The sequence below is a fragment of the Lonchura striata genome, chromosome 16, assembly GCF_046129695.1.
Source record: "Lonchura striata isolate bLonStr1 chromosome 16, bLonStr1.mat, whole genome shotgun sequence".
NCBI lineage: Eukaryota > Metazoa > Chordata > Aves > Passeriformes > Estrildidae > Lonchura > Lonchura striata.
Genome location: NC_134618.1, coordinates 9,528,976 through 9,555,033, shown reverse-complemented (window position 1 = coordinate 9,555,033; position 26,058 = coordinate 9,528,976). Strand labels below are relative to the sequence as shown.

Here is a 26,058-nt window from a genome sequence, read left to right as displayed (position 1 = left end):
TAGTCAAACTGGAAAAGATTTGAGTATAACTGAAAACATGGGGTTTACATTTTTAGCAGTTAACTCCCCAGGACACTGCATTCCCATTGTTGTCAAAGTGCTGGAATAAGCCTCAAGACTGCACCATGCAAAGCTAAACAAGGATGGGCTGAGGGCTCCTAGGGTTTTCCAAATCCATGAGCCCCACACTGCAGCGTGCCCCAGAGACCCCCATGGGAACAACAGAGCCTCCTCCCCCAGCTACAGCCCATCAGATGAATCTGCAGGTGGTCCACAGGGCACAGACTGACCCAGCTGGCACAAGAGCACATTTAAGCGGTTCTGCCACCACAGCCATGGTGGCCATGGCATTGTTAGTGGAGGCAAATCAAATGGAAGTCACTGGAAAAGCTACAGGGTCCTAAAGCAGAGACTTGTCTGTTGTGGCACTGCTGAGCCAGCAAACCACAGCTACAAGGATTTGTCAAGGTCTATCATGTATTTATCACCCCCACAGCACAGGGTAAGGCAGCTCATAACGTTCAAAGGAACGTGTATTTTTTTTCCTATTACAAATAAAATGGTTTGAGGTTACGCTCCCTGCATGGTAACACTGTCCCAGTGTTTATGCTGAACATCTTTCACATTGTTTTGCTACCCAAACTCCTCCCTACATCTATGATGGTGGTCTTGGAAAGACAAGAAAGAGGCATTCAAAAATGCATGCAGACTGCATGTATTCTTTAACAGGAATATTTTCATGTGTGTAAAATGAATAGTTAACCAAGCAATTCACAGTCAGGATAAACCTATTCCAATACAAAAACTTTCTGTCCCTCTTAAATCTGGCTAATGTTATCACAGAAAACAAATAAAAATGGATTCCTTGTTCCTTTTCCAGACATTTCAATCAAAATTTTGACTCCCTGGAAGTCTGTGCCTGTCCTGCTGGTAATGACCTTCCTTCATCCAGGAGACGGAGCATGGAAGAGCACTGAGTGTTCTCACAACTTTCTGCCTTCCTTTAACATGGAAGAGCACTGAGTGTTCTCACAACTTTCTGCCTTCCTTTAATTTGCCATCTCTAACATCAACAGTCCCAAGTCTCTCTTGAATTATCACTCTTCAAACAGGCTTGTATTGACACTGGAGATGTTCCTCCTACTTTTCAAGTACCATTAAAGTCCTTATGAAGATGCACACAAAATGGAAATATTTATAAAACTGTGAAACTGAAATATGCTACATATGCTGAAGAGTAAAGTAAAAACAGCAGATGTCATTATTATGCATACTTATTATATATTTACATTTTATATATCATTTACATATTACACACTTTCTGATCTTTTTTTTTCCAAATATCAACACACTTATGTATGTATCAAATAGCTTTTAAATAAAAGCCTGGAAAAAGCCAGGCAACCTCATAAATTTGCAACATCTCTTATAAAGATCTGTTTTGCAACAAAGTAAGCAAAGGAGTGGGTGGAAGGAAAAAGCCTTTTTTGACAGGCATCCTCTTTGCTGATCCAGTTAAAGGAAGCTGGATATTCAGATGAGTGGTTAAAATGTAAAAAAAAATTCATGTTTTGCAATGGCAACAGATAAAGCTGCTGATGTGGCACCTCCCCAGTGCTAACAATGACAAGGTTTGTGATTGGAAGCTTTTCCTGCCCCAGTGAAATTTTAGGTGCTAAGGCACAGAGAAGCAGCTCCTGCTGTTTGCTCAGAAAAGGTTAAGGGAACAAGGGAAAAATCAGCACATTTGCCTCATCTCTGACACTCACTCAATCCAGGGTGACTCATGGCTGCTGACAAAGCCTGGGCTCCGGAGGAAGCCTAAGGCTTTTTGGTCTCATTTTTTTAATTTCGAAGTGAGAATAGCTGCAATTATCACATAGCTGACACTCATTCCACTAAAACTAGTATGTGCATAAAACAGCTAATAAAACAAATAAATTAGAGCTGGATAAGAGCTGGTTATGGGACCGGTTCTGTGCAGCCTGCACAGCCCAGCAGCAGCTCTGGGAGGCAACCAGCTCCAGTGGTTTTCCAGCAGCTCAGCTCCAGCAGAAGGCGTTTCCCCAGACACAGGGAACTGCTCTGGACACTGACACAGGTCCCTCTGAGAGTACAGATGTGGGAGCACAGCTCTGTCTAAGCAGAACAATCATGAAGAAGTACAAACAGAACTAAGCAGGGATGTACTCTGACAGTCTGCAAGAATTCAAAAATCAATGATAATAGTCAGGTGAGAGAGTTGTCCAGACCTGTAAGTGAAACAGAGGCATTTTTCATGGGAAAACTAGAGCTCATCTAAAGCAAAATAGGAGGCAGCAAATTCAATTTGCAGATTCAGCAAATTCAGAGGGAGAAAACAAGGATGATTTATCTCTGTGTTCTTGCTGCAGTCTGTGGCCAGCTTTCAGTAAAATGCAATATGTCTAATGCTTATACAGCATCTTTCATCTCAAACACTCGACAACACACAACTCCACTGAAATACTGGACATTTCAGTATCAGCACAAGCAATAAGTAATTTCTACTGAAAAATTAAAACAAAATGTCTTCCTGAACTGCTTCAGAAAGCTGTGGACAAGTATCCTACGTAAGCATCAAAACAGGACTCCTTTAACCAGCACTCCCTTTCTACAAAATCTAAACAAAATCTCATTTGGGCTGACACTTCATTTTACATAAGGGAGGCTTCAGAACCAACTCACAAAGTCTATATGTGAGAATGTGTGCCAATATTAAATTCAGATAAGTCATGAAGTCTTTCTGACAGAGTTCTGGCAGCTGCCAGTTTGTGTTTCACTGATTTTATAGGTCAAATAATAGACATTCTGATGTCAGACATTTCAGTACATGATCATTAGGCAATATTTTAGCAAATCCAAAAGAGCTTAGAAGCTACACATATGGTCCACAGCTGATTTTAGCCACCAGTAAAGCAACTGTATGTTGCTATAATAAGAGATGCAACTGCTGCACTCAGATGACACCACCATTAATTTAGAAAATACTGAGCAGCAAGCAGGTCCTGCTATCCTGACTGTTCATCTGCAGCAAAGAATGACTTGTCAAGTGAGCCACCCTAGTTACTCAGTGACATACAAACTGGAACCAGGCTTTTCAGCAGTGCGTGGCCATCACTGAATTGTTGTGGTCTGTACTGTTGCTCAGTGTCACGTTGATGCCAAAACAATTTTTTGCCTTTTCTTTTATATACCTTTTAGGTATTCTTAGTGCCCTTAGCAAGCACACTTATAATTCTTCAAGTCTGATTATCTTAACACAGTCTTGGTATTCTGTTAAACCAAAAGACCAAACATCCTAAAGGTCTCGCAGCTGGAGGCTGGAAAACCCTACGCCATCATAGGAAAGCAAGGTCCCCTCTAGAATACATCCTGTAAACTAAGATTAAACCCATCTAAAGAAGAATACTTTGAAATAGAAAAATATCACGCTATTCATTCAAGCCTCGCATTGAGATGTCTTTGTCAGATATGCTAATTTGTGAGGTCTGTAAAATTGTATGTGTAATCTACTGTGTGCATGCATTGCGACATATTCCACCTTGGCAAAGTGTTGCACCATAAAGATCCTTATTAAATACAGAAAGAAAAGCCCTTTACCCTTAAACATGTCTAACTCTTAATTTTAGGATCAAGGAAAAGGCATCAACGTGAAGAAACAAAGCTGACCACATATGAACATAAAGAAGTGACAGAAGACAAATGTAGGAGAAAAGAAAACAGGGAGATGGTCAAGAAGACAATTTCAGATGAGCAGAAGTCTCTACAGCTGCCATCCAATAAAGGGTACGTGTGACACGGTACTGCAGCTCTGCACCTCGCTGCCAGCCCTGCCTGGCACACCCAGAACAGCTCTGTGCACAGCAGACAGGACAGAGCCCACCCAGTGCTGCTGCCACAGCCACTGTCCAGGGCTCCTGTCAGCCCTGCTCAGCTCCAGCCACCTGCACACCAGGTGTCCCCAGTGCTTTGCCACTGATCTACCCCAAAAAACAGCGAGCACAGCGGCCCCTGCCTCCCCCACACGCCTCCCAGGGAAACTGCTGGCACTTTTTGGGAGCTGCACCTTTCCTGAGCACCAACAGAAAACATGGGGTGCCACATTTCACACAGGTAAAGCACAGGGAACTCACTGTGTTTTCCCTACGTGGTTAGGATGGGTTAAATAGAAAATAGTATCAAAATTAGGTATTTTCCAGGAATTACCTATATGCCTCATTAAAATGATTATCTTCACCTGATAACCTCCTTGCAGCAATTACAAAAAGCACATGGACAGGAACATAGCAACTTCTCAACTGCAAATTGTCTCCCACCATAACCCTCATCCAATCTTTGTTGAGATTTCCTTCTGGAAATGACAGACATGTGAATCATTTAAGATGTGTAATCTGTATGCAAAAAGAATGACACAAATTGGGAGGTAACTGAGACAAGCCATAAAATTCTTTTTACACATGGCTCTGAATTTCTGTTGCCATTCTACAAAGCACAAGGGATCATCTAGAGCTAACAAATGACAATATTTTGGTTTTGCATCTCCTGGGTTTTTAACAAATCAGCTGTTGCAAGAATGCTTTTTAACTCCACACAGGGACTCCCATGTGAAGAAGTTTCCTAATCTAGAAGAATTAACCAAATCAAGGACCCAAGTAGGTCCTAAAACATACTGAATTTTAACAGTTAGCCTATGATATATGCAACCCCCAAACACTCTCTACCTTATTTACACAAATATATACAAAAAGAAAGATGGTCAAGGCTACAAAATTACCTACAAATCCATGGAGGAGATATATGTAGCACATCACTGCAAATTATCTCTTAAGTAGGAGGGGTGTGGGAAAACCTGAAGGATAAAAGATTGTTCATGCTATTTCTCCTGGTTAATATCTTTGACTAAATGAAATTACATGCTATTGTTGCTCTTAACAGAGCAATAGCCAAGAAGGCACCTTCCTTTGGTGCCAGGAGGAGCACAACACAGCCCAGGGGCTGAGCACCACCACATTTCCGCAGGCTCTGCCTTTTCTAGATCTTCAGCAAACCTCCAGCTTATACACAAGCTATAAAGATTCTTACAAGATTCCCCTGCAACTATTTTAATGGCTTTTTCAAGCAATAAGATAAATGAGAAACAGACATCATATATTTTTTTAATCCCACTATGATTAGCAGGAAGATATCAATAAAATTATAATTTAATATATTAAATTTTAAATATTCCAGCCTTACTTTATGTGAAATAAAAGACCACCAGGAAAATGGTGGTCACTTTTACTCTAAAGTTCTGTGATTTTCTGTATTTGCCTTTCATCCTTACCAGAAGGCCAGGAAAGACACTATGAAGTGATACTTCCAAAGGATAATATGCCAAGTAATGACAGGTTTATAACTCTAGTTAAAGATTTAACTTTCATACTGAGGCCATGCAGGCTATAAAATATGAACTCATTGCTGTAACCTCCAGTTAACCAGTCTGCCAATTTTACCTCACCCTTTCTTTCTCATTTGTTTCAAAATACTTTGTAGTTGAGATTTTGAGCAGACAAAGACCTGAAACTGTGACCCAAGACAGAGCAAAACTGTAACCACCACGATGTGATAGCAAAGGAGGCAAGAGGGCAGTCTGGATTTTGAGATTTTAAGATCTAGGTTGTCATTAAGTGGCTGAAGTACAAACACAGAGCAGATCAATGCAAACATGATCAGAGTTAAAAGACACATCTTTTGGTGTTAGTGGCAAACCAATGACCAAAAAGGTTTCCTTTGGTACAGTAAACTTTTTTGATTCGAGTGAAAAAAACTACATTCACTGCTAATTTTTAAATTTAGGCACGGCCACCGCGGCACCGATGGAGCTGTGCTGGGAGGGAACGAGCCCCAAACTCAGCCCAGCTCCAAGAGTTGCCAGTTCTGTCACTGTCCCCTGGAGTTGCAGGAAAACAATCTCACCATGAGCCCTTTCAGGGGAATTCTCAGTGTAGTTCTCTTAAAAGTAGCTTGTTTCCATAGAAGCCTTCAACATCCCTTGATTGCTGCTGCAATAATTCAGGAATCCAAATAACAATTCAGTAGTTATGTTTGGAAAACAAAATAACCTGCAGAAAACCACCACATGCAAACAAACAAATAGAAGTCAAAAACCCCCACCTAAATGAGGCATTTGCTATCAGGGCAGATCTTCAGTCAGTAAATCAAAGAATTTCTACTGCTCAGTAAAGAATTGAGTTAAAACCAGAAAAATGCTTGGATAGAGTCACTTGATTTCCTTTTCTTCCATCTTTTATAAGCCGCAATGGTAAGAGAAAGAGAAGAAAGTCAAAATTTTCCTGGTCCTGCCAGATGGGCTGACAGGCTGTTGCTCCACACCTCCCTGGCAATGGCTCCAGCTGGGAGCCTCGGGGCCCTCACTCACTTCAGGTTTGTGCCTGCCCTCGAAGGGGGTGGCTTTTCTCAGTCACACACACCAAACCTTTTGGGGTACCTTGTGAAAAAAAAAAAAAACACTACAGATCACTTTGACAGCTTGAATCCCACAGATTTAAGGCCAAATGATATTTATTAGGGAAGACTCCTGTGCATTTCATAGCTGTAGGAGTTCTCTGTACTGGAAGGGGTGGGGTGTGTCCTGGCTGAGAAAGGACCTGGCTCTGGGGCTGATGAAATCATCTCTTCCACACCCTCAGCTCATGGCAGCCCACAGCTAAACAACAAGAAAAGTGATGACTGTTTAAGTGAAAAACAGAGTATTACCTTTTTAACCAGCTCCACAGGATGTCCCACAGCAAGACATGCAATTGTAAGATTCAAAATAAATCTGCTCCAATCCTAATGCAGTTTTATCTCTAAAGAGAAGTTCTGCTGGTTGACACAGTTAGTACAGTCTGAACTTAACAGTTTAAAGGAAGCAGCTCTCTGGAGTCCCTAAGGAATTAGTGGAGACAAATTATAATGAGCACATCAGTGGCATAATTGCACAGCAACCCAAGAAGCAAAGAACAGAAAGTTTCATGTTCTTTGTTGCTAACTAAAAATTTTTAAAAATAACAGTTGCAAAAAATTTATCAGCCAATTACTGCACTTGGCTTGTTTCTAGATTCAAGATTAGGCAATGAGAATTTCCAGCAGCAGCTGCCAAGGCTGCTGGAGCCTGTGCAAGGATGGTACATCTTCCCCTTGGCCCAAACATGGATTGGCCATGGCTGACAGCTGCAGGAGAACCTCTACAACAGCATTTATGCAATCAGTGCTTGCATGGTAGTTATTTATTTAAATTCAGGTTCAGAAGCACAAGACAGGATTATACAAGTGCAATGACAGTGCTGGGGATTTTTCAGCTCTAAAGCAGGTTTTACAATCCTGCTGTTTAAATGCACTGCTGGTGAGACAGAGAGATTAGAATTAATTATTCACATGTGTACATTTAAAACCTACAGGTAAGTATCAGTGCACCGCTCCAAGGTAATTTCCAGGGTGTCTCAGGGGGACAGATAATGCTGGAGAGCACTTACTGTCAGAAGGGACATGTGGCAGGATTTGCCTCCTGCTTTCCCAAAGCTGGGCAATTCCTCAAACCCGCCTGAGCACAGGCCATTGCTGCCAGCAGCAAAGCTGCCAGCACCAAAGCTGCCAGCTGGCCCCTTCCCTTCAGTTTCTTTTGGGCAACTTGGCTTCAGTTTCCAGAAGTACTCTGCAGAATGTGAATGTACAGAATCAATGTACATTTGTAACAATGAGATCATTTATGGTACTGTAGAATGTATCTGTGTCTGATAGGTTAAGTATTTGTAAAGCTAATGATCCCTTAACTGCACAATGGTACTCTGGTGCTCTCTATTCATTCCCATCAGACATTTCAAGCCTTGGTTTATGAAAGAAATTCTCTTAAGTGTACAGAACGGAAAGCCATGACAGAAAAATCCTTTCTCTTTACTAGGAATAACAGCAGCTTCCATCAGGAGAAAAGTGTTTTGCCTTACTTCTGAGGTGAAAGGATTAATGTAAAACTCTGGTGCTACTGTGTTTTCTGTACCTACCTTCAAATTCTCTGCCCATTTTCAGCTCATCCCAGTGGTACCAGTGGTAATTGAGCTCACTTACTCTCCCAGTGTTTGCTTTTTTTTGCTGTTTTCTAGACATTTCATGAAATATGAAGTTAAGGAAATGCTGCAACCATTTTTACTTCTAGAGAAATCAGAGACTGACAATGGAGGAAGGCAACTTAATAATTAACACAGCTCCACAAGGCTTTTGTGCAGAGAACTTCATATATTCGGCATGTAGTCTGCTAAGTGTTTTCTCTTATGGGAATTCAGAACAGTAGGAATGTACTGTCAGAAGTGGTAAAATAAAAAAGTTTGTTCCATTTACTGTGATTACAGAGCTGGTGGGAAGACATCCTGATCCCACAAGGGCTGTCTCAGTCGCTGGTCCCAGCACACTGCCAGAAATCACACACAAGAAACCTGAGGGGTGCAGCAGGTCACACGTTTACTGCAGTCTCAAAATGCCTCTATCCTGAAATCCTTTGCTTTTATGTGTGGAAGCACTAACACTAGCCCAGCTTATTTATGCTGATTTAAAGAAATCTTTATGGGATTACACCTCAGCATCAATAGAAATGGTCAGCTAATTAATGCCTAGATCAGCTTCCTCCTGTGACTGATGGAAATCAGTAACTGCTTCTTGCAGAGAACCCAGACTTAATTCTCCAGCCTCTTCCATCTTATATTGATTCAATTCTTCTGAATTCAATACTTTAACTAGCCTAGATTGTTTAGTATCTCTTACAGTGTGAGGAGGTGTCCCAGTGCTGCCTACATTTTATAAGACTGAGCTGTGTTCTGGCTCATTAGCAGGTGTAAGCTCTACATGAAATGAAACAACAGCAGAATTCTGCTGGTAGATTGTGTTGGTAGTGAAGTTCAACAGGACAGATGGGCTGTCTGGGGGAGAAATGGCCTTCTGCACAACAGCAGTGGTCACACATGTTGGAGCTTATCATAATCATCCTTAAAAACAAACAGTATAATGAAATACAATCACACACTTTTCCTAAATAGGCTGAGGTTTTGCACCACCCCCTCCCAAAAAAAACAAGAATCCATTAAAAATATGGAAAGATTGTGCCACCACTCTGTACTATTTAGCTTTCATCAGGCCTTCCCAGGTACAGACCTACTTCAGTGGATCAATTTTAATGCTGTTACTGCAAAGCAAAAGTGAAATTATCACTAAATTGAATCTATCAAGTACTCCTCTTGATAGAACAAGATTATGTGTTTTTGAGGTCACTGGGATCACATATGGTTATTTCTTCTTTCTACTTTTAATCAGGTCTATAAACTGGAAAATTATAGATAAACTGATGAGAAAAAAATGGCATCTTTTTTCTGTCCTTCCACATGTATATTACAGGCAGAAAGAATACCATTTAATCAGTGTTTGGCTGTGGGCAGTTTCACTTTTCAGTAATATCCAGCTTCACAACAGTGAGCCCTTGCACAAGACTCAGTTGAGTGCATAGGCAGTTTCTGTTGTTCAAACAATGTATCTTCCAATGAATAATCTAATAAATACACTTAGCTTTTAGTTGAGTTGTTTTCCCATTGGACAAGCACCTGATGTTTTTAGTGGTTTAACAGAACTGGACTTCTATTGTAAACAAGGATGAACTCTTCTGCAGTGCTATTCAAACAAAGCATCAGAAGTATTAACCTGACCCTTCTAAAATTTATGGCAAACACTTCAGATAACCTAAAAGCATTGAATAAAAGAATTGCAGGGTTTTTTCACTGACAAAAAAAAAAAAAAAAGATCATTTTTAACACTTGCAAACTAAAGTAATTTTGACACACACCAAGTAATCCAATGCAGACATAAGCTCACTTCTGCTCTTTCATCAGCTTACCCATAATTTATAGTTGTGTTTCTGCAAGTTTAGTTGATTTTAATTTTTTTTGTTCCAAGCACTGGGTTTAGGCTCTAGAAATATGGGTTTAGGTGCAACAAAACCTTATTTCTCTACTCTCATAAGGAGGATAACAGTACCTTACTTCATTGGACTTAAACAAGAACAAGCCCTCCAAGCCCCAGGGCATTGCTGGGTGTGTGCCTGGAGGAAGCCTCTCCCAGCTCTGTGCCACACCTGCACTCTGACAGCCAAAACCTGAGCACACACTGCCAGTTCTGCTGGTGACACTGGAGCACAGAGGGTCTGAAATGTCAGCAGAAGACATTAAAGGTTGTATCAACTACTTTACAAAAACATAGCACCAGCCAAAATATTCACATTTCCACAGTCTGTGACTACAACCATTACTACAGCAATTACATTCCTCTAGAAGTGCTCATTTTACACTCACAAATGCTCACTATAGACTGCATGACCTAACTTAAATCTGCATTTTCCAAGAGCATTATTCCTACTTTTCCCACATGCGTTGAAACTTGAAGCCAAATTTACAATGGTATTTGGGGACTTCGCAGTAATAATTGGTATTTTAGCAGGTAGCTCAACACCATCAAAGCAGGAATGGGAGTTGTACTTCTATGTCATTAAGTACTTTTCCTGTATTTTTACATGTCTGCGTATCATAATCCATTCTGAAAGAGACCTAACACATATGCTTGTGCAGAAATATTCTTTGCAAAATAAAATTCCCCACAACAAATGCACCACTGCAGAGGAGCTCCGAATCTCAGAATAAAAGTCACCGCTAAACTTTAGATTAAAAACATGCCTTTTTGGGGAATATTCTGCAATTGTCCATATTTAACAATGCAACTGTTTTGCATGGGGGTAAAAATGACCCTGTCCTTAAAACTGGATGGGCACTAAAACTAGGGGCAGCAAATATTATTGTCAGAGCTTGTATCAGAGCTTCATGCAGGACAGAGCCTCTGCAAGATCCCCAAAGCTTCTCTGCAAGACATTGTTTTCTGGTGTTTTCCCCAAAACTGGGCAGTAAAGCCATCCCAAAAGAATGGTTGTAAACCAACTTTACAAAGCAATCTGCACTTCATGGTAACTGCTCTTTATCATTTTCCAATCAACACTAGTTGGCTTCTAATTGATTTTATATTATGTCCCTTACCAGAAGTAAGAATATTGTGTTTACTAGGGCAGCACAAAGAGGGCAGGCCTATTCTTACTGCTGTATTTAATGCTGCTGCTAATCATGGAGATTAGACTGAAACAATTACAACAGCTAATTAAAGAACAATGCGGTTTTTGGCATCTTTTCTCAGACAGCACTACTGGGAATTCCTAACTCAGGCAAAGCAGGGATAATTAAAAATCGAGCTCTGGTTTCCCCTGCACTGGCAGCTGGATCACACTGATTAAACTGCAAATAAAACACATGAAACCAACACTTTGTAGTGTATCCAATTTCACTTAAAAGGGTCTTTAAACTGAATCATAAACAGAGAAACAGTGCACAACAAATTATTTAGCTGAAGCTGGATATAGTCTTCACTGCAGTTGCTTCACAGCTCACTGTCTCTGGCACAGAGCATGGGACACTCATTAGTGCAGGGCCTGGTGAGCCACTTGAATCATCCATGGCCCTTCCAAAGGCAGCATTGCTCAAAACATCACACTAGAAGCCACTGAGCTCAATCAAACACCAGCACAAAAATCTGGAACACCCCTGTGGAAAATGCAGAATTGCACCCAGTAACACCCAGGTCGTTACTGAAGAGTAAGACAGGGCCAGAAACCCCTTCCAGTGACACTCAGGAGGGTGGACGAGGTGCTGAAGAGCAGCTGGTTTATGACAGCTGCAAGTTCAAGACAAACTTGCAGAAATGTAAGTAGAATTAAGCCTTGTCCAACATTATCTGGTGCTTCTGCTGTAAGACACCAGGGAGAGAAGAGCAGTCAGAGCATCCCTTTGTCCTGCTCAGATCTCAGCATTACCTGGGCTCAACATGCAGTGACCCAGAGACAGCTGAACTTTCTTACAAGGATAATAAAAATAATAACCTTTCCTCTTGGATAGTGTTTGCCTGTATACGTTTGAGTCACACAAGAGCAGTAAGAACACAAACAAACTCTAAGAATAAGACATGAAAGGTAATGCAAAAAATACCAAATTACTTGCCTTAAGCTTCTTTGGGTGTTTAAAAATCTGCCTGAAGATTGTTACTGTGCTCTCTACTTAGTGCTTTGTTAAATAACAAGGAGATCTTGTTAAAATTTTTTAGCTAATGCCAAGAAATTTTGTATTCATGCCGCTGTGTGGAGAAACATCAGTACAAACTCATTTACAGTGATCCCACGAACTGGGCATACCTCATTTGATACTGGTACAGCTCAGCTACACTGAGTCTGTAAACCAGCAAGAGCACCTCATTCCTTCAAAAGCATAACTATTTTCAGCTTAATATATTAAGTAAATATATTTAACAGCAGCAAATAATAATAAAAAGCAGGGAGGCTGCACTTGGCACCTGCAATACTTGCACTAAAGCAAAGTGCTTAAAGGACAGGGTGCTGATGCCAGCAGATGCAAAGGAAGGCATATAACTAAAGGGAAGTTTTCTAAGACACGGCCCTTTCAATTTGTTGGTAAGCATTTGAGAGTTTGGGCTACAGCACAAAAAATCTGCTACAGAAAAGAATTAGAGACCAAAAGGGGAAATACATTGTTTTCTACCTACCTACATATGGTGCACAGATTACACAGCAGTCCTGCTTTAGCCACATGTCATGGGAACAGTTTGGAAGGCTGGCTCAGAGTTAATTAAGAATAAAATTATGCTAAAGGTCCTTGTGGAAAAAGCCCAGTTAGCACAGTAGTACTTCAGAGGAAACACTCAGCTGCTCAAGAAGCAGCCAGCCTGGGCACAGAGGTGTTACAGACACTGGGCTGGCTTTGGGCAGGAAAACACCAGTGGAGAGCATCTCCTTTGAGCCTTCCTTGCCTGGCCAGTGCAGCTGGACACTGCCAGCACAGGGGCAGCTCTCTGTGCAGAGAAGACAGGTACACATGTGAACACCCACAGCCCTGCCTCAGCTTACTGTATGAATCTGGAGACATTTCAAAGCTCACAGAGGCTTTTCAGAACCTAAAACGGAGACCTCAGATACCACTGAGGCTTCACCTCTATTTCACCAAAGTCAGCCTGAACTGCTTTTATTCTCCTCATTACCTCAGACAGAGTAATTTTTGCATTTCCCTACATTTCATTAACCTTATTTACTTAAGACAAACTTCAAAAATAATTCTCGCAGCCTGGACTGCCTAGAAATCAACGGCAGCAGGCAGTAAAGACAACATCACCTGGCAAATGGTTCTTTCAAAGGGCTGCAAGAAGTGGCTGTTGAACACCAGTAACAGGAGAGAAGAACCAAAAAGCCAAATAAAGAAACTTAGTGACCTGGCTGGCAACTTGCAGTGTGGTCTTGAAGGTTTCTCCTCCACCTGATTAGTGACTGATAAGGACTGTGCTGATTCCTTTTTGTTCACTTTCTTCTTTAGATGCATAGACGCTTTATTACAGGGACACAATATACTCTTCATTTTAAGCTATTTGTTATTTCCTATTACTTTTGTTAGTCTCTGGTTACACATAACAGAAGTTTATACTGGAGAAGTGGATTTCGTATTTTTCTCTGAAGTTACAAGTTTGTTCTCAATCCCTGAGATGATATCTCATGCTTAAATGAAATTTTGGCAAAGAAAAGCAAAGCACTTTATAGCTATCCTTCTCCATCTAGTACCATTATGTCTTTATATACCTGTGTAAAAGCAAGCTATGCAAATTTTCCTAAAAATAATGATGCTAGTGTAATTGTTCTTTCTAGGCTATGTTCCAAAACCAATTTTAAACTTGAAAAAAACATGAAAGTGGGATAGCTGGGAAAAAATACTTCGTTTTTTACTTAATAATAAATGCTTGAAAGGATCACAGCATTTTATAAGGTCATATGTAACACCAGTTATGACACCACAGTAATGCATTATTCAGTGCCAGCAAAGAATATAAATCCTTGTAATGTACATGGGTGAAATGTGGTTTAATTCTTATTATCCTTTGGCTTTGACTCAAAGTTCCTGCTGAGCGTTATAATGTTTAGATGATGCAAATTCCCTGAGATGCTTTAATTAAAGATGCAATGTAAGACTTTACCTCTGGCTGTTGGTAACAGTACCTGGCACTTCCATTTCCAGAGGTACCACTCACCAGGTTCCACTGCCCAGCCTGGGCTCGGGCCCCCAGTGAAATGGGCATTTCTGGCACTGCTCAGGCTGGGGCAGACTGCTGCTTTGGGCAGACATTCTGCCTTTGCTACTGCATGGCTGAGGAGACTGAGAAAATAAAATTCCTTCTCTAACCTCTCCTTTTTTTTAACAAGGAATTTCTCTGGGGGACTACCTGGATGTTTAAGACCAGGAGTTTGTAGCACACTTGCTAGTTCTCACCAGCACACATTGCCACTGTGCTCCAAACATTGGTAAAGAAAGACTTGTGGAATTTGTAGTACCTGGTGACTGCCAAAGTTCCCTCCTGCTCAGCAGCAGGTCAAGCCCCTGAACCTCCAGGACCTCTCTAGTATGTGCATGCATAACACAGCACTGGGCTTAAGGAGTATCTTCTGCCCACCTTTTATGAAATTATCAAAAGACATCGTTTTGTTTTGAAGTGAAAAACCACCTCAGACCTCTAAACCCTACAATTGCCAAGAAAAGCTTTTCCTATTCAGCTCTGTGGGACTCTCATTCACAGGCAAGGACAGCTGGATGCCTCCAAGCAGTCTGGCAAAGACCCTTCAGCATTTTTAGGAATTTCACTTTGTCTTTGCACAGCATTTGCACTCCTGTGATTGTGACCAGCCTAATGGATTCTTCTCTCCTTTTGAATGCTGAAGCAGGCATTTTAAATGCAGTTGTTCACATTTGTTGACTCAAAGTGCACACATCCTGGAAATTCACCGCCTTTCAGCATAGCTGCCAATAAATAATTAAAAAGCCTATTAAGACAGCAAAAGCCAATTCACTGAAATTATAAGCAAATATTTTTGCATCAGGGCCCAGACTTGAGGAAACACTTAAACAGCACCTTCAACCCAAAGCAAGTGAGCATTCACATTGATGCAACTGCCTGACTTGCAAGTCTTGTGTTTTACTGAGTAAGAGCTATTACTCAGCTCTGTAAATTACTTTCTCTTGTGAAAACATACAGTTATATTCAAGATTTCAAAATATCTAGCAAAAACAGCAGTTTTGTAAGTAGAAAGACAAGTCTGATTTCAGCCGAAGTCCTATAATTTTGAATCTGGATAGAAAAAGCAAATAGTACTGACAGAATTTAGCCTCCACTGTATTTTTTTAGACATCAAAATACTTAAGTTATTCAGATACACCCAACATCACAAAGGCAGATAATAATGGAAATAAGGACATCAAGAAAGTATTATACTTCAGGCAGCATATTTGCAAATATTACTGGAACAAAATTAACTGCCACAGAGGGAACACAGACATTAGGCACAAGGAATCCCAGTTTGAAACACATTCAGAAAATGGGACACATCAAACTAAAAGTTAAATTCTAATTAAGAACATGAAACCTAGGAGGAAAAGCATATGCTGTCAGAGCCACAGCAGTTACATCAGTGAGGTGACAAGGGAGGAAAATCTGAAGAGGAACAGGGATACTTAGAGAAACAAAAACCCTTCTTTTGGGAACAGAGCATCTCTGCCAGACAGCATATGTGTCTAGCAGCACACCTTGGCAGACAGGCAAGCCCTGCTGACCCTCTATAGTTTGAATTACCCAGGATGACCTTCCCCAGCTTTCTAATTCTGCATTTTCATGACCAGCTGAGATTATGGGAGCAAGGGGCAGGAGAGGGTTTGATGATCCCAATGAAAATTAAAATTACCAGCTGGGACACCACTGGTCTTTGACTGACTGCAATGATGATTCTCCCATTCAACAAACAGACATATGCCATTTTCTGAATTATGCCAATATTTGGATTGGTGTTGGATGGAGCACACAGGCTCAGACAGGTGTTTCAGGAGCATTTGCAAGGAAATCACGCTTTTGAAAATACACAACCTGTTCCTGGAATTGAACGGATTAGCTCAAGATGTAGGACTGTCTACTGTGGAAAGTCATTTAAACTAAAACAGAGCAAGAATTCACCTTGGACCAACAACTTTTGATTTAACTTCCTTTGCTGGCAAGCTTAGTGTAAACTAGGCACTATGCCAAAGCCTCCCAATCCACTCTGGAGCAGATGCAATTTGAAATGATGCTCTCATCTTTTAACAGCATGGACTTCAGGCTGAATTTTCAGGTAATGGTCAGAAGGGGCACAGACCTATGGATCAGTCATGATACTTTGTGTAACAATAAATCAAAGCAGGTATTTACTAACTTCCTGCACTGCACAGTAAAGGAACAGCTCCCAGACTGGTGTGTGCATCATGGTATATGGTCTGCAAGGAAAAACTGTTACCTCTAAGCTGGAACAACAAGTTACCAAAACCATCAATGTTTAGTAGAACCTGGAACAGCAGGAAAATCATATTAAATATATGTTTAAATACAGTACATACACAGACACAATCCTTAAATGTCTTCAACATGAATGAGATCTGCACACCCCCGATTCACAGGCACCACACCAAGCTCCATCACCTCTGCAGAAACTGCTTGGTGTTTTGCTGTGACTTCTGTGGCATCCTCCAGGCAATGGACACGACCTGGATTTCCACTCTCTGACACCACAAGAAACAGATACATGCCAGAAACCTGTTTGTCATGGAGATGGAAGCCAATCACTTCATCAAACCTGCAGGCTACTCACATACCTCTCCTGTACACAGCCCCTCATGGTCACTACTGCTGAGTATGAACCCCGACATGAGTTTCATTTGAGTTTAGGCTTCTCTGAAGCTTTTGGGCTTTCCAAGTCCATCAGTTTGCTTCAGGCCAGCTGGAGCCAGGCTGGGATTTGCAGCCTTCCTTCAGGAAGGCCAGAGGAACTCTGCCCAGCAAACATGCACCCACTGAAATGACCCAGACCTCTCCAGCTGCAACTGGGGCAGCTCCTCCTGCACAGTACAACCTGCATCTGTCAGGGACCTTTAAATAAAAATGCTGAACTAAATAATGTCCTTATGAATGGCCAAGTTTTACGTGTGCTAAATCTCCCACACAAACACCAATTCACTGACAGAAGCAGTACTGGCACATCATCAGCACTTTCTGTGCCAGGCTACCCAACAGGACCAGGAGAGCCAGAAAGGGACTCCTGCACTGGGTGACACAAGAAATCTGGAGCAGAGCATGTTGAAATTCTGACTCCATGTCAGAATTTAAAGACAAGATAAAAAACATCAACCACTTTATGCGTGCCAGTTTTGAAAGGCTGGGCTTATAAAGAACACAAAGCTATTCAACAAGAGAAAAAAAATGAATGTGAAGAATAGGTCAGTTTGATGCCTAAAATAAAAACGCAATGATCCCCATTTACACAACATTTCTTATTTTCATGGGCAAAGGAACAGCCAGCACACCTTGAGAAAAGGTTAACAAAAGGCTGACTTCATGCCTCATTTGTTATTTAAACTGTCTTTTGCTTTTTTACCCTTAAAAAACCAACAAACCAGCTATTAACCAAGGCTAACTTTTTGACCTCTGTAAGACACTACGTGCAGCTAGCAAATATGGTGATAACAGTGCCAACACAAGTTCAAAGCTGAGCTGCCAGAAAGGTGCTCTGTAAGCAGCGATCAAACATAGCCCATTTCCTGCTTACTAAGAAACCAAACACTGCTGAAGACCACAACCAAATTAGCATCTAGATAATTTGTAAATAATTAACTTAGTGTCATTTTATAGACACTAAGTGCTTGCTCTTCTAATATAATGATTTAATTATCAGCATTTATTAAGAATATTTTGTTTGCTGTATGTAAATGCAAACATTAGAAGACAGTCAAAAGCAATTAGAAATGTAGGTAACATTTACTACATAGGATAAAGCACAATTACATGCTAAAAGACACAGGAACAAAGAAATACTAATAATTCTGGTTCCTGTGGAGCCATGGAATAACACATATAATAAATTGTATTATGTATAAGCAGCAAGATCAAAACTATTTCAGGTTTACAATTGTTTTACAGCTGGCTCTCTAAGTAGAGCAAGGAGCTCACCAGCCCTGCTTGTAGCAAAACCTTTATCAAAAGCTCCACTTCAAGCCTGGCCTTACAAATTATTAACCCCTTACCAACGGCAGCCCTTGGCACTTGCTAACAGAAGCCAGCAGCACAGGCTCCCTAGCCATGACTTCCATCTTAAAACTGCTGAATTTTGTCTCCAGTTTAGCAGTGTGAAAAATGTGTATTTTATTATTGGCTCTTTGCAAATATTATATTGAATACTATATGTATTATGGAGGGTTATTTTGTAATACTGTATTAATCATTTTTAAGTAGTGTGTTAAGGTTACAACATAATGTTAAAATAGAAACTATGAGATGTAAGATACTTTGTACTAGCTCAAGAAAGGGATAAGATAATCAAGAAAATCTTTGCACAGAGATAACAGCAACAGGAAACCTGAAGAGTTATAGCTTCCTTATCAGAAAAGACAAACATTCTTCCACCTTCTCTCCATCTTTATAGAACCACCAGGACTAAGGGGAAGAAGCTGACAAGAACCAGAGAAGTTCTTAATTTGCAATGAATTTATGCATCTTGTATGAGAGATATGAATATGCAGCAGGCTATTGCTTTTAAAGGGTTATTCCATTGTTCCCATGGCATGTTTTTGGCAGCTTAGTGCCCAAAAACATCCAGACATGCTTTTTATGGTCTCATGTTCTAATCCTCATTGTCTAAATTTTTATTACTCTAATTTTATTACTATTTTTATAACTATTTTATTACTAATAAACTTTTAAGATTTTAAAAAACAAGGGATTGGTGTTTTTCACAGCAGCACATATGAAGTAGAGAAACAGTCCTGCAGCAAGGGAACTGTCCTGTCCTGCAAGGGACAGCGTGGCTTGCACTCTCCCAAGGCTCAGTGCCCACCTGTGGGGCACAGGGCAGCGTGGCCAGGCCACCCTGGGCTGCAGTCACAGAGGGCTTGTGCCATCCCAGCCTAAGCACAGGGCTCCTCTGGGGCTCCCACTTCTCAGGCAAGAGCTCCCCAACAGAGAAAACTCCACTTCTTTCACAGAAGAAATCCTGGCAGGGTGGTATGTTCGGTTTTGTTGTGCTTGGAGGATATAAGCAATGCTCTGGGGTGATGGGCTGTGAATGCCAAACACCCGAGAGGCACACTGGGTTCTGCCCCAGGGCTGTGCTGCTCTGAGAGGCAGACTCTCACAACCAAGCTATTTTTGCTGCATGCCAGATTTTGCTAATCCTGTTCTGAGGCTGACAGCTCTCTAACACACACAGTGCACCGAGCTCAGGCAGTAATGCAGGCTCTGGCTGGAGCTTTGAAAGGCAAGCCTCAAATTCAGATGCTCTGTCAATTACTGGACACAGCTTCCAAAAGCTCATACAGCCTTATCTAGTGCATGGCTTGCTGGAAATCCAACTGATAGAGGAGTGCAGGGCTGCCTGTGTGACTGGATGGGATGGGTCACAGCCAGGGCTGTCCCTGTCATCACAACTGGGATGCCACAAAAAGGTGCTGAAGGGGAGGGGAGTAGCTGGTGCATGTGGACATGCCATTTCCATGCAAAAGTCACCTATGGCCTGGGCCAGCACAAGATTTTCAGTCATGGAATGGAACCACACATCTCCCACCAGTACTAACAAGGGGTCACACCAGCAAGTCACAATTTTGGTTTCTTTTTCCTGAAGAGGAAATACAGGGATTATTTCAAATAACCCAAGATTATTAGCTTCCTTCCTTAATTTCCCATGGAAACATGTTTTCAGACAAATTTTATCACTTCCACAAATGTCCAGCTAGCAGCTTTGGGAGTGAACTGACAGATTGCCCACTGCCTCAGCATCATCATCAACTGTGCCAATAAACACTGTTGTAAAGCAAGACAACCAAACATTTGTGTCTTTTTCTTTTAAATCTTTGGCTTCAGCACTACAGCCCATCCAGTTGGCAGTCATTTTCCCAACCAGAAGCCAGAACACAGGAGCAGGTAACACAAAGCTCTGTATCTCTGTGGGATTTAACAGCTACTGATAGACTTTTACTGGACCTACAGCCCAGTTATTCCTCACCAAGGGATACTGGGGAGCTCTGCAGTGAACCAGCCTCCAGGGACTGCACAGCTCCATCAGCAGGGCTGTAAAACAAGGCAGGCAGAGGAGGAGCAAGGTGAATGTGAAAAATGCCCCTGTGATCTGTGCAGCAGCCCAGGCAGGTGAGCAAAAGAATCTTCCACATAACTCATCCCACCCTGTACACTGGGAACAAGAGCTCCTGGAGTGGGTTCTCCTTGTGCTGGGCACTGCAGGACTCAAGGGAGAGGCAATCACAGAAACAGACACAAGTCTCAGTGTGTTACATGGAACTGGGCATTGCCACTTCAAAGCTGCCCTGGGTACAAAATTATTGTAACTAGATCTGGAAACTGCTGCATGTAAAACACAGCTGTGCACGTCTATATTTATCCAATTATTATCTGATTGTTTGTAAGAAATTCTTGGTGCATTTTTATTTTCTGTGCTGTGCTTCTCCATCCCAATAATGGAATTAACACTTTAAATCACTTTGCTGTGCAAAAGCTATTTATGCCACTGAGGTCTTTTCCCAGCATAACCTGAGGAAAATTGCAGGAGTGTGTGGGGGCGGGGGGGAAAGCAGCATCAAAAAAGCCTTTTCAGTTGTGTTCAGCTGTAGCTATTACAGAAAATGAAATAAAACACAAACAGACCCCACATTTCAGTATCATTTCAAACCAACCCCAAAGTAAAATGCATCCCAGATAGTTTTCAAGAAACACTGTGCACAGAAAACACCAACAGAGGGTAATGTGAACCAGGTCACCTGCACACAGCTTTTTGTCCTGCCTGCTGCACAACCCTGGCAAGTCAACTCACATTTTCCTCGCTGCTCACTGGGTGCTTGTGATTAAGCATGCTCTCCAGTGTCAGCCTAGGAGGGGAGGAATGGGACCCACCCAGCCCATGACTGGAAAATAACAGGTGAGTTCCTCCTGTTTTGATGTTCTGGCAGCAAGTGACACAGGAAAAAGTAAGCAGCGCTAAAATCTTTTACAGCCCTCACTTCAACATCACAACTGTCACAAATACATATTGTATTTGCAATCAGTGAGATATGAAGTATTTCTTTATTCCTAGATGTGTTTATCAGAACAACTTCTACATTTAGTTCACTTAAAGAAATAAAACAGACACCCAAGCATTCTATTAGTGTCCAAGTACTTTTGTTAGTACAACTGTCTATTTGTTATGAGCAAAGATGTGGCTTAGAGCTTTATTTAAGCAATTATCCAGACCTCATGCTATCAAATATTAATATTTTATGTTTTATCTCCACAATCATTACTCTGAAAAAAATCAAGATTTTTCCTGTTCTGTGATGTCATTTGAAGTACAAAGTATAACAGCATAGAATAGCTTTACAGTACAGCAGAAACAGAATCAGAATGACACCTTTGGTTCTGACAGCAATTGATTATAATTTGTATATCTTCCCTTTTGCCAATTTACCCTGTACAATAAAAACAGACAAGCACAGAACTCAATTTTCTTTCTTTCACCAAACTTAGCTATTGCTGCTAAGCATTTTGAATGCAGTACAAATTAAAAGGGTACTGCTCGGAAATACCACAATTTCCCTACTTTTTAAAATCATAGCTTGGAAGCATAAGGCTTTGGTAGGTGCATTGTTAAAAATACTCATAATTAAAGACAACTGCATAAGAACATCCCACGTTCCTGAAGCTTCATCATGCTTGAATAGGCTAAGGGACAATTAAAACTTGCCCATTTATAGAAAAGACAAGTATGTTTTATCAAATAAGCATATAGAAGGGACAGAAAAGTCACTGGACAGCTCAGGAATACTTCTGGGAACAAAAAGAAATCCAACCCAGAGCTGACATGCAGAGAATACAAGCTGTAGTTTAGGTTTAATTAAATGAGAGCAGGGATGCAGTGTTCAGGTAAGAGTAGAAAATACCCTCCTGTCCATCACCGAAGTTCCCTTCTGCATGTGCTGGCTCTGGGAAGTTTGCCCAGGCTGCAGCTCTCACAGAGGAGATTTCATTCTCAGCCCTGTCCTGTCCAGCTGTTACAAGCACCAAGCAGACTGAAAACATGCTGAAAATATCAAACACCCTGCAAAGAACAAGAGAAAGGAATTACATTATTACAAGCACCCAGGTCACTGTGAGCTGACAGGAGATTTTTTTTTTCCTTACACAAATTAGAAAGCTTTATGTAATTTTTTTAGACTTGATTTTTAAAAGAGATTTCATATAAAATTCAAGCTTCCGAGCATTGGAAGGTTTCCAACACAAAGTGTGTAACCTTTTCATGCAACAGACTGTTGCAAAGAACTCCAGTGTCCTTCAATGACAGTTTGCTCATAGTGTGCAAGTTCAAAGCCATTAAGTTCTTCCTTTCTGTGTCCATGGCTGAATCCCATACAAGGATTGTAGGTAACAAAAGTTACACAGTGTGTGCAAGAGAAGTTAAAAACTCCCAAAATACTGCACGAGATTGTACCTCAGTATCTTCAATGCAAATAATACCCTGTTAATACTGCAGACAATTTTCTACCCATATCCAAAAGGGACCCATTCAGCAGATAGATTTGAAGATGCATTCCCCCTATAATACCTAAACTCTTTCCCTGTGATTTAACAATGGGCACATTTCTAGACACTGTGTTTCTGGACTTATCTCTGTCAAAATCAGTGTCTCTGATTATTAGAGAACAGCAGCTCAGCAATTTGATTGCAGTGGATGCTGCTATGGGGACTGCTTTATGAAGATTTCAGAAGGAAGTTCATGAATTCTACTTGTATTTTCATGCTTCCCAACAGGAAGAAAAACACACTCTTTCCTCTTCATTTTGACACCTGAGTGCAAAGTCCTCAATTATCATGTGCACAGTCACCACGAGAAATTGCAGAATTTTCCCCAGTGGCCATGTTCCCTTAGACAGGTCAGCTCCTTACTAGCCTTGGCACATCATGGACTGGCATGGATCCCTCCTCACTCCCCAAACTAATGCTTCAGAAGACAAATATTTATCTGCATTCTGAAAAGCAATTACCCTGGAAGTTTCCTTTTATCTTCACAACAGGATTTTACTAAAGACTCCATGCTTGTGGTGTTACCAATCACAATTATCTTGTCACAAAAACTGCAAGACATTCTTTTTCTACAGGCTCCAAGCTTCCTGGATTAATGGGGTTTAATATTTACCAAAACTGAAAAAAACCCCCAGGTTTCTAACACATGAGGCAACAATAAAACTCAAAGCAATTCCAAGAGACACAAACCCAACCATTTCCCACCCAGCCACGAGGGTGCACATCTGCCTGCTGCAGGCTCAGCCCGGAGAGCAGCACAGGGCAGGCACTGAGCACAGCCAGGCTGAGGCAGCACAGGGCAAGGCTCACCTCACACAGGTGAGGGCAGGGGTCAAAGCTGCCACAGCTGCACTGATTCCTCAGTCCCTCTGTTGCACAGAGCCCCTTTTCCCTCTGCCAGGTACAATATTCCATGCTTCTGTACCATCCCATCCCACAGGTCGTAACAGGCACAAAGCCCCAGCTTTGGAAAGACAGCAACAATCACCTCTGTAACCCAAGGACAATAACAAACTCCATTGCTCCAAGGGAATGGAAAACCAGGCCAAAATTTATCTCTGGGCTAATTGCTGCTAAAGCTGTCCCACTTGGCTCCTGCTATTTCTGTGAAATGGAAGATGGGAAGTGCAAAATGGAAAAAGCCACAATCTCATTAATGGAGATAATTTCTGAAATCATGAGAAAAGGAGTCACAAACATTCACAGCTGCTTCAGATGTAATAAACATCATAGCTGCTGAAAATAGCTTTCATTCTTTTTGTTTGCTTCATCCCAGAGTTTTGCTCAGTTTCTCTTTGTGTGATAATGCAGGCAAACACACCTGAGCCCTCCAAAAGAATCCTGATGTGACCTTATCAAACACCTCAGGGGTATCTGGATTTGGCATTAGCCCATGGTGAGATTTAGAGATAGAAAATGCAGGGCTTGTTTTAATTTTTTTTTTTTCCAATTAAGACCAAGTTTCTGGGTTTTACCCTAGATGAGAATCATCTGCAAAACACTGCAAATAAATTTGCCACTCCCTTGAAAATAAGTGATTAAGTAGTTGTTAATCTGTTGCACTAAATGTATAAATTACATGAGTCATGCTTTTTACACACCATTTAACATGAGAAAAGCTAAAGAATAGTTGTTTGTGAGTTATATAATCACACTTGGGGGAAAGAAAATCAAACGAGGAATAATAGAAACTTATCTGACTGTATCAAGTCCCACACACTGTCCCAGCACAGGCAGGTATAAATGAATCACACTTATCCCCACTATACTATTTGATTAGCACAAGGAGTTTGATTTGGCAGGTCCAATTTGAGCAAACTGCTTTGATAAGCCTCTAGAAGAGAGGACATGAGAGAATTGAGCATATTTTCCTTCGAAAAATATCAGGGAGAACACTTGCTTAGCTCTCAAGTCAACACTCTCCTCTCTTCATTTGCACACAATCCAAAGTATATCTTTATATGGGAGTTCAAGGAGATCTGCTGAAGCTGTGGAAGAGTACCCACTCTCTCTTCAGAAGGCCACTTGCAGCCATGCCTGTAAAATTTTCAACAGCTGATTGAAAGACCAGGGAAAGGAGTGGAAATTATATGAAAAATTCATGAGAAAGCCTCCAGAACACTGCATGGGTTTGAAATGTCAACATTCAAAATACCAACCAAACCAAGGCGAGACAGGAAACCAGAAGGCAGTGGAGAAAAACTCTCAAATGAGCTGATTCATGCCAAGTTTGTGCAGGCAGAGAAGCTGCTCACCAGTCTACTCAAATGAACAAAGTGCAGTGTTCTGCTCCCATTTGTCCCAAACAAAAAGAGGAGAATAAATATATGCGTGCAGGAAACTTCTGCAAATTTGGAGATTCTTTACCAACCATAGAAGCTAACATCCCGTTCAAGGCTGTAAAGCATTAAAGCTGCTGATGTTATTCTTCTCAAAGTGCTTTTTCACAGAAGAGGAAACAGTGATACTCGCAGCTAAGACTGCTAATTTCTTAGGATGTAAACCATCAGTTTCCAGTGTTAATCTGAATCTGTTTACTTCAGGTAAAGAGAAATACATCCCTAGAAACCAAAGTTGCACCCTGACCCTCAGCTGAGAAGGTCCTCCAGATGTACTTCTGCCTCTCAGAGAGAAAGTCTGTTCCCTCCCCACTCCAGCACACCTTCTGCTCTCAGCTCCTGCATGTGAGCAGCCCCCAGTTTACAACACTGTGGGACACAAGTGCATTGCCTATAAGAAGTTTTGACTCTCCTCCTCTATTTCAACATCAGAAGAAATCAGCTTTCTACAGAAAATGGCTTCAGAAGCAGATGTGGCTTTCAGTAACACTGAGAGAAATACCAATACATAAGAGGATAAACTTAATTTCTACCTTTATTATTCATTAAATAATGCATCTGTGCCTTCCCTGACCACTACAATATTAAGGTTCCTTGAAAATACAGAAACTTTGGGACTGGTAATCTTGCTGGGAGTCTTAGCAAGGAGCTAATGGGCCAGAAGAGGGAATGCCACGAAGGTCAGAGAGGATGCAGGCTGGCAGGGCAGGGTAAGGAGGAGGTCTGCTGGGGCTGAAGGCACTCCCTCAGCCATAATTCACAGCAGCTGGAGCATTCCACCAGCTGGAGCTGATGATCTTGTCACTTCCTTCTCCAAATGAAAAGTTCTCTTGTTCATATTCACATGTGCATTCTCCCCTAGCACCTTCACTAACACAAACTCATGTTCTTACACTAT

At 41.3% G+C, this 26,058-nt stretch overlaps 1 protein-coding gene across 2 annotated transcripts in view; it reads right to left on the bottom strand.

Moving 5' to 3' along the window:
- The window catches only part of XYLT1 (xylosyltransferase 1), a 176,835-nt gene that overhangs the window by 106,017 nt on the left and 44,760 nt on the right, over positions 1 to 26,058 (bottom strand). The window lies entirely within an intron of this gene.